Below are 9,296 nucleotides of genomic sequence, written 5' to 3' on the forward strand. Positions count from 1 at the left end.
ACTAATTTAAAAAACTAGCCTCAGGGGCTGTAGTTCAGTGGTAGTGTGCTTGCCTTGCAGGAGCGAGGCACTGGGTTCAAGCCTGAGCACCACATAAAAATTAAATTAATAAAGATATTGTGTGTCCATCTACAACTAAGAAAAAAACCTATATACTTAGCTTTTCTTGTGTGTATAGAGAGCATATCACATCAGATAAGATGGGGTACTACTTAAATCACTGAATCAGCTCCTTATTTCAGCCCCATTAGTAGTAGAGTCTGAATGTATTCATTATGCCTGTTCAGAGTTCTTGGTTCTCAAACTAGTTTGCATCCGAATCACCTGGAAGGCTTGTTAAAACAAATTGTTGGGCTTTCCTCTCAGATTCTTTCTTATTCAAGATTTCTGGGTTAGGGTCTAAGTATTTGTACTTCTAATAATTTGGAGAACCTCAAAACTAAGATTTCTCTACTTAAAATATGTGATTAAAAACTGGGAAAGGAGTAAGTTTTCTTGGAGATCAGGCTTTTTCTGTAGGTGTAATATTTCTATGTTGGATATGCCATAGTATGCGCTGAAAAAAACTTATTGAGTGAATGAATGAATGTCTAGGATGTTCAGACATAATGGTTTGTTAAGTGGTAAATGCTTGGTAGGGAGAGTATATAAGTAGTGAGTGCTACTAGCTGGTTTGAGGAAGAACACTAGAGGGAGCCAGGTATGGTGGTACACACCTGTAATCCCAGTAGTTTAGGAGGCTGAGGCAGGAGGATCATGAGTTCAAAGCCAGCCTCGGCAAGTTAGCAAGGCCCTAAGCAACTTAGTGAGACCCTGTCTCTAAATAAAACATAAAAAGGACTGGGGATGTGACTCAGTGGTTAAGTGCCCCTGGGTTCGATCCCCAGTACAAAAAACCACTAGAGGGAGTAGGTTACTGGACTAAAGGGGACAAAATTAAAGAACCAAGATGGTCAGCAATGCGAAAGGCGATTACAGGCAAAAATGACAATGGAGAAATCAAGAAAATGGCAAGGCAGGGATTAGGCAGATGTAAGAAATCTGGGAGGGTCTCTTAAAGGAATATGAATTGTAAAGAAAGACTCATTTACAGAAAGATAAGGTCTAATCGTCTATTTAAATTTAGGGGATAGATTTATGCATATGCCTTTGTAATTGAAAACAAAGTGGAATTTTCAAGGCTTATATTAAGAAAACACTCGTCATTTAACCTTTAGGAAGAAATTTTTAGGAATATGCAAGGGATGTTTCTTAAGATTAATATGCTCTTTGAAACCTCATACCAGCTGAATGTCCTGTCAAAACAAAGTTTCTCAGGCAAAAATTACAGCACTACTAGCTGGGCATCATGGCATATACCTGTAATCCTAGCAACCCAGGAGGCTGAGGCAGGCCAGCCTCAGCAACCTAGATTCTGTCTGAAAAGAAAAAATAAAAAGAACTGGGGAATATAGCTTAGTGGTAAAGTGCTCCTGGGTTGAATCCCCAGTACCAAAAAAAAAAGCTCCTACCATCTCATTGTCATAAATAAGTTTCTTATGTACCAAAGAAAGAGACCTATCTGCTCACAAATGTTTTGGTTGTTGTAATTTGGTTACTGTGCAAGTATCCCTTGAGGCATATTAGAGTTTCGAGGAATGAGAATTAATGACCTAAAGTATATTGATAGTCAGTAGAACTGATGATGTAAGGGGCATTTTATTTGCGTTGCTCTTCCACCAGCACCCCCATTCCAGGAGTATCAGATAGTCCAGATTTGTGTGTTCAGGCCAACTTCACTTTCCAGAGGTCTCATCTGGTAGGTAGGAAGAGAAAGGGTGAAGAGATGGTAGTCTTCCAGTCAGTGTGTTACTAAATCCATACAAATGTTAAATTTCAAGGAAAGTTTTTCTGAATGACAGTTCAGCTAGGGGCAGAGCCATGAAGTCATAATGTGGCCCCTATTGTAAAGATGTCATAGACTGTCAGGGAAGATTCAGACCTGGACTCAGCAAATAACTTTGGAAGAGGCCAGAAACCGCAATAGGGGTTCACGCTATATTTAGGGCACTTAAAGTATAAATCCATTGGTATGATGAATTCCTAACATGTCAGACACAGTTTAAATTGTCTCAGAAACCCAGTGAGCTTAAATCTACAGTTTGAAATTGGGGATATACAGCTCAGTGGTAGAGTGCTTGTCTAGCATGTGTGACACCTTGGGTGCAATCTCAAGCACCCAGGGGGATTAAAAAAAAAAAAAATGAACTTTAAAGCAGACAGCTTGGGGCTGGGGATGTGGCTCAAGTGGTAGCGCGCTCACCTGGTATGCGTGCGGCCCGGTTCGATTCTCAGCACCACGCTGATAACTAAAAATAAATATTAAAATTCTTTCTCCATCTCTCTCTCTCTTTAAAAAATAAATAAATAAAGCAGACAGCTTGAAGAAAACTGATACTTCAGCTAGGCAGGGCTGAAATGAAGGTTTAAACTTGGGTGGGGGGGCTGGAGTTGTAGCTCAAGGGTAGAGTGCTTACTTAGCATATGTGAAACAAACTTAAGTTTGATCCTCAGCAACACACACACACACAAAGTTATAATAAAAAAAGTTAATATCAATATTCCATTGGAACAGTTAAAAAAAAAGACTTGGTAGTTTTACAGAAAGTTACTAATTTAAAAATCTATCTTAATATATTTAATATGTTTTGTTAATATAAGTGAGCCTAATTTCAAATGGAGTAAAATGAAATCCACAGTAACTAAAACTAAAGCCCCTTTTTAAAATTTTTTAAAATTCTTTTTAGTTATACATGACAGTAGAATGTATTTTGATTTTATATATATATATATATATATATATATATATATATATATAATACATACATACATTTATATATGGAATATAACTTCACATTTTTATGATTGTATATGATGTGGAGTTACACTACTCATGTATTCATATAAGAACATGGGAAAGTTGTAGATGAACACAGTATCTTTATTTTTTAATATGGTGCTGAGAATCAAACTCAATGCCTCATACATGCTAGGCAAGCCTTCTACCACTGAGCCACAACCTCAGCCCCTGTTAATTTATTGTTTTAAGGCTGTCATATTTGGCTTTGGGTTGTCTAGGACCTCTAGTAGTGTGCAGATAAACATCACTGTAGGCAACTGAGGTAAAAATTGTGATCCATAAACTTGCTTTCCCAAGCATTCAACATTGCTCTAGCAGTACTCTTAAGTGAATTCAAGACCAATAAACAAAATTAATGCTTTTAAAGAGTAAATGTGTTTTTCATAGGAGAGCCTAAGCTGCTGGGAAGTAAGACATTTTATTGATGCAAAGTGTATGAGTATGTCAGGACAGCTTCTCTTTTTCTTTTTTAAATTTTGAGACAGGGTCTCATTAAGGTGCAGAAATTGACCTTGAACTTGAGATCCTCCTGTCTCACTCAGCCTCCTGAGTTGCTAGAATTACAGGCATGCACTACCATACTCAGTTCCCCTTCTCATTTCTCAGTGGATATTTTAAAACATCTATTCCTTATGAGGATATTTAAACTTTAAAAAATACATATATTTCAGGGGTTGAGGGCATTGCTCAATGGTTCAGCATATGCTTAGTTTGCACGAGGACTGGGATCAATACCTGCACCAAAAAATACAAAGATAACTTACTAAAGTATAGGTTTAGATATTTCAATTGATTGTTTTACAATCTCCTGAGAGCAGATGGCTTTCCTGTTCACCAGTAGCCTATACCTAACAAGGAAGAGTGCCATATGATCACTTTTATTTTTCTCCCTTGTTTCGCTAGTACAGCAGTTTAATTATTTGTAGATGGTTATGAGGGTACCTGTATGAAGTTTGTTATAATTCTCAAATTTGAAGGATTTAACTTCAGAATTCAATTCTTTTCAGCACCCCTCCTTTTTTGAATGTTAGCATTTATTTGTATTTTCATGGCCTTTTCCTTAAACTTGAGTGCAGATTTTACCTTTGGTTACACATGTTACACATTTGGTTCCAGTTAAAACAGATTGATATGGTAGTGTTACTATTGTAGTTGAGGCAAAGGAAATTTCATAAAGCACAGGGAACATCTAATTTGATCTATAGAAAGCCATTTTTTAAAAGGTCATTAAAATACTTATCTTGGAGTTCAGAACTTTTAAAAAGCTTTCTTACATTTAAGGACACTGAAGGGGCTTGTCTAGCATGCACAAGGTCCTGGATCTGATTCTCAGCACAGTACTGGGGATTGAACCAGGGTTGCCCTACTACTGAGCTACATCCCCAGCCCTTTTTATTTTTTTTGAAACAGGGTCTCACTAATTCTCCATACTGCCTTTGTACTTGTCATCCTCCTGCCTCATTGTTTTAGAGTTTCAGGATTACAGTGTATGCTGTGGTGCCCAGCACACAAAAAAAAATTTGTGAAAGAGATTATATATGAATAATTTGCTTTCCCTGGCTCATGATCTTTCTAAATTTCAGTTTGAAGATAAACTTAAAACAAATTTGTCTTGGAATAAGTTTGCTATGACAAATTCTCCTTTGCAAGGTCTAATTACAATTTGGAAAATTAATATAGCAGTTAGTAATCTAAATTTCAGTGAGAAACTGCTTGTTTTAGTCCCCATTCTAAAAGTGAGAAAAGGCAACAACAATAACAAAATTTTTGTTTTCATGATCCCCAGGTAAATGCTAAAGGAGTTAATGTTTCACATCATTTGGCCTTAGTAAAACCATAAGTCCTCTTCCTAATTGAGTCTATTCAGAAGAGCTATTCAAGATTGTATTTCTAAAGGCAGATTATTATTAGTTATCTCTAACAATTTTCATTTTTCTTTAGGCAAGGGGGAAAAAAGGCTCCTAACATGAAAGAAATTATTTCATGGCCATTCATTTTCTTACTCATAGATGCATAGACCTGGCCACACAAAGACCACTGCTGTTTCTGGCTATAACATAAATATTTAATTAAAGGAAAACCTACTTTGAACCATTCTTCCAAAAGACATAAAGTGTACTAGCCTTGGGCTACACTAATGTCATTTCCCAAAAACATCTGTTACTTATCCCAGGGTTTTTGCCAGTTTTGCAAACTCAGAAAGCTTTCACCTGGCTATCGAAATGTGTTTAGGAAATGAATTTTTAACCTTTGAGCTGCTATATCCTAAAGAGAACAGCCAACCAATTACCACTATTAGAATCTAAACTTAGAATAAAATGAGAGAGTCCTGCTGGGTGAGGTGGCACACACCTATAATCCCAATGGCTCCGGAAGCTGAGACAGGAGGAACTCCAGTTCAAAACCAGCCTCAGCAAAGGCGAGGCACTAAGCAACTCTGTGAGACCTTGTCTCTAATAAAATACAAAATAGGGCTGGGGATGTGACTCAGTGGTTGAGTGCCCCTGAGTTCAATCCCCAATACCAAAAAAAAAAAAAAAAAGTCCTCCTAAAAACCAAGCTTTTAGCCCCATTGTTCCTCTGTTTTAAGTTTGGCCATGTTTAGCTTTTGATTGCCTGGAAACTCCAGTAATCTGCAGATAATGCTTTAATTCATTGTTGCTTTAGTAGTATTCTCATTTTAAATTACTAATAATGTGTTGTAAATAAATGACTACGGGGTAAAAATGGGAGTTCATGACCCACTTGAATCAAAGTGTGAAATATGATATATCAAGAACTATGTAATGTTTTGAACAACCAACAATAAAAATTAAAAATAAATAAATAAATAAATAAATAAATGACTACTTCCAAAGATTCTTCTTTGGGCTGGGGTTGTGGCTCAGTGGTAGAGCGTTCACCTAGCACATGTGAGGCCCTGGGTTCGATCCTCAGCACCACATACAAATAAATAAAATAAAGGTATTATGTCCAACTACAACTAAAAAAATATTTTAAAAGAAATAAAAATAAAAGATTCTTTAATAAATAACAAACTGGTTCTTTTCTGGAAGCCATTCATTATTTACCTGGATCAGACAAAGATTTTAAAGAAAGTTATTTCCTGCTGAGTGCAGTGGCACATCCCAGTAATCTCAGCAGCTTGGGAGGCTGAGGCATGAGAATCACAAGTTCAAAGCCAGCCTCATCAATTTAGCAAAGTCCTAAGTAATTTAGTGAGACCCTGTCTCCAAAATAAAAGGGCCGAGGATGTAGTTGAGTTTTAAGCACTACTGGGTTCAGTCCCTGGTACCAAAAAAAAAAAAAAAAAAAAAAAATCATGTGATTCCATTTCCCAAGATTATGAAGTCATGTGTACATTTCTCTTACAGTTAGAGAAAAGTGGTGGTTAGCTCTGTTAACTAGTTCAAATGGCAATTGACAAAAGTAAGATGTGAGGTATCACAGCATAAGCAAAAGGGATAGGAGTTTAATAAAGGTACAGTGCATGGCATTAAGTCAGTGTGGACAGGAAGGCTTGATTGACCTGGCATATTAAAATGGGTTTCATTTTGGATAAAAAACAAATTGTAGGGCTGGGGTTGTGGCTCAGTGGCAGAGCGCTTGCCTAGCATGTGTGGGGCACTGGGTTCGATTTTCAGCACCTCATATCAATAAATAAAGGCCCATTGACAACTAAAATAAAAAAAAAAAATCATTGTGAATTCAACCTCTGGCTCCATTCTACACTTTAAAGAAATGCTAATTCAGGTAAGCTGTGATTTAATTCTCATTGAAAGTTAAACTTCTTAAAATAGCAGAGTTGAAAGTTAAGTTGCACTGTAAGAGCCACCCCTCTGTTTTATAATCTTCTTAAGTGCTATTTTTTAAAAAATATTTTTAGTTGTAGATGGACACAATACCTTTATTTCATCTATTAATATTTTTTTTAAGTTTTAGGTGGATACAATATCTTTATTTTACATTTATGTGGTGCTGAGGATCGAACCTAGTGCCTTGTACATGCTAGGCAAGCACTCTACCACTGAGCCACAACCCCAACCCATCATTTATTTATTTTTATGTGGTGCTGGGGAATGAACCCAGTGTCTCACATGTGCTAGGCAAGCGCTCTACCCCTGAGCTACACCTTGAGCCCCTTAAGTGCTGTTTTTTTAAATTATTATTTTTAGTGTAGATGTGGACACAGTGCCTTTATTTTGTTTGTTTATTTTATGTGGTGCTGAGGATCAAACTCAGTGAAGATTTTTACATTTTAAGACCTTTACATTAAGACTTACATTTTATTTTGCTCCTCTACAGACTGTTGAATAAACTAAATCTGTTCAGTTCCAAATCAGGGTTGACACTAACTTGATCTAGTCATCCTGCTTCACACCTTTGTCTTACCATTTTGTTCAGGGAACCATTTTCTTGATTTTCACTGATACTGTCAGGATGTAATAGAGGGTATATGGATGAGGAATCCTGGATTACTGCTGTTAAGGAGCTTAAAGAGCTTGGTGTGGTGGCACACACCGTAATTCAGTTCAAAGGTAAACTAAATTTGTTTAGGCTCCAGGACACTTGGTGGCACAAATATTTGACAGGGTGATGCTCCAGCTTTCCCTTAAGAAGTAATATTTTTTAGGCTCTAAGACCTGCCTTCTGACCCCAAGTTTACTGGGGTGATAGAGTGGTGGAGTCTTCCACTGAGTTGGAAGGCTTTTTGGCTTTGAGTGGCCCGAAGAGCCAGCTGCCTTTTCTCTCCTTCCTCTTGCTGGAGTCAGAGTTCAGTCCAGTCTCTCTCCCCTCACTGCAGTAATCCTCACCTTGAATAGTCTTCCTTGCTATCTTTGGCAAGTGATATGAATAATTCTTTCTTTAAAGTTCCCTATCCCTCACCTCCCTTTCTCTGTCCTCTGACTCAACACAGTTGCTTAGTGTGGAGTCTTACATTTCCCTTTGAGAAGACAGTCTCCAGGTAAGTTTTTTTCCTTGTGATGAGAAGAAAGGTGCTATAGAAGAGCATAATACAGATAATGCAGATGAGAGATGCTTTCTAGCAGGGTATGGTGGTGCACACCTGTAATCCCAGTAACCAGAAGGCTGAGAAAGGAGGATCACAAGTTTAAGGCCAGCCTTAGCAATTTAGCAAGACCCTCAGCAACTTAGGAACACCCTGTCTCAAGATAAACAAAAGGTCTGGGAATGTCACTCCGTGGTAAAGTGCCCCTAACCCTAGATTCAACCCTCATCTACAACGCCCCCCACCCCAAAAAAAAAAAGAAAGAAAAAGATTTTTCTGTGTTAAAAGGAAATTCAGCATATGAACTTTAGTGTGGAAAAAATTTTTTGAGACAGTTAATCCAAACATCATTCTCACTATAATGTGTGCAGTAAACAAACTGGGGAAAAGCCACTAGAACCCAGATGTCTGGGTGTGTGGTGAGGCTGTTCAACACTTAAGGCTTTGCCTTGGTCATTGACTGGATAACCAAGCAATTCACCCTTCTAATGAGAAATGCTCTTGTGTATGGTGACATAAGATAGTGATAAAGTTACAAAAACAGTGTTATCCTCCTTCAAGTACTAATTAAATTGGATTTGCTTTAGGTTGAATAAATTTATGTGACAAGCACTGGGCTAGGGCTGGGTTGCAGAGATGAATCAGGTAGGAACCTGGCCTCAAGGACTCAGGTTACCTGATGAAGCAGGTAACTAAATATTCTAGACCCTTAATACTTAAGTGTTATGAAAGGGTTAATGATGTGCTTGAGAGTAGATGGAATCTTTCTGGATGTGTCACAGATTTTTAAGAGCTGGGTTTTATAAGATACCAATTGGTAGAAAAAAGGAAGGGTATTCTAGGCAGAAGAAATAGTGTAAGTAAAGATGGGAATACTTGGGACTGGGGATATAGCTCAGTTGGTAGAGTGTTTGCCTCACATGCACAGGCCCTGGGTTCAATCCCCAGCACCACTGCCCCCCCCCCAAAAAAAAAAAAAAAAAAAAAAAGATTGGAACACTTGTTCTTAAAACCTAATGTGTGGCCGGAGCAAAATGTCCTGTTGTGTATTGGGAGAGGAAGAAATGATGGAGTTGGAGAGGAAGCTAGAAAATAAACCAGGTCAGAGTGTGAGTTATATTGAATGCCTCTCTTAGGACAGACACAAGGTAGATGTGAGCATCAAAGGACCAAGTTTATCTTCTATACCAATTATCATGGCAGGTATGAATTTGTTTCCCTTTGGTTAATTTTTCTAAACCAAATAATTTTTTTTTTTTAAACCAGGGATTGAATCCAGGGGGCACTCAACCATTGAACCACATCCCCAGCCCTTTTTTATGTTTTATTTAGAGACAGAGTCTTGCTGAGTTGCTTAGGGGCTCACAAGTTGCTGTGGCTGGCTTT

General features: G+C 37.7%; 1 non-coding gene across 1 annotated transcript; it reads left to right on the plus strand.

Annotated features, from left to right (window-relative positions):
* Nucleotides 1–8,794: 8,794 nt before the first annotated feature.
* Nucleotides 8,795–8,872, plus strand: Trnav-cac (transfer RNA valine (anticodon CAC)). The gene has a single exon. It is a non-coding gene; the product is annotated as a tRNA-Val (tRNA).
* The last annotated feature ends 424 nt before the right edge of the window (nt 8,873–9,296 follow it).

This window comes from Callospermophilus lateralis, chromosome 15 (assembly GCF_048772815.1).
Source record: "Callospermophilus lateralis isolate mCalLat2 chromosome 15, mCalLat2.hap1, whole genome shotgun sequence".
NCBI classification, from domain to species: Eukaryota; Metazoa; Chordata; class Mammalia; order Rodentia; family Sciuridae; genus Callospermophilus; species Callospermophilus lateralis.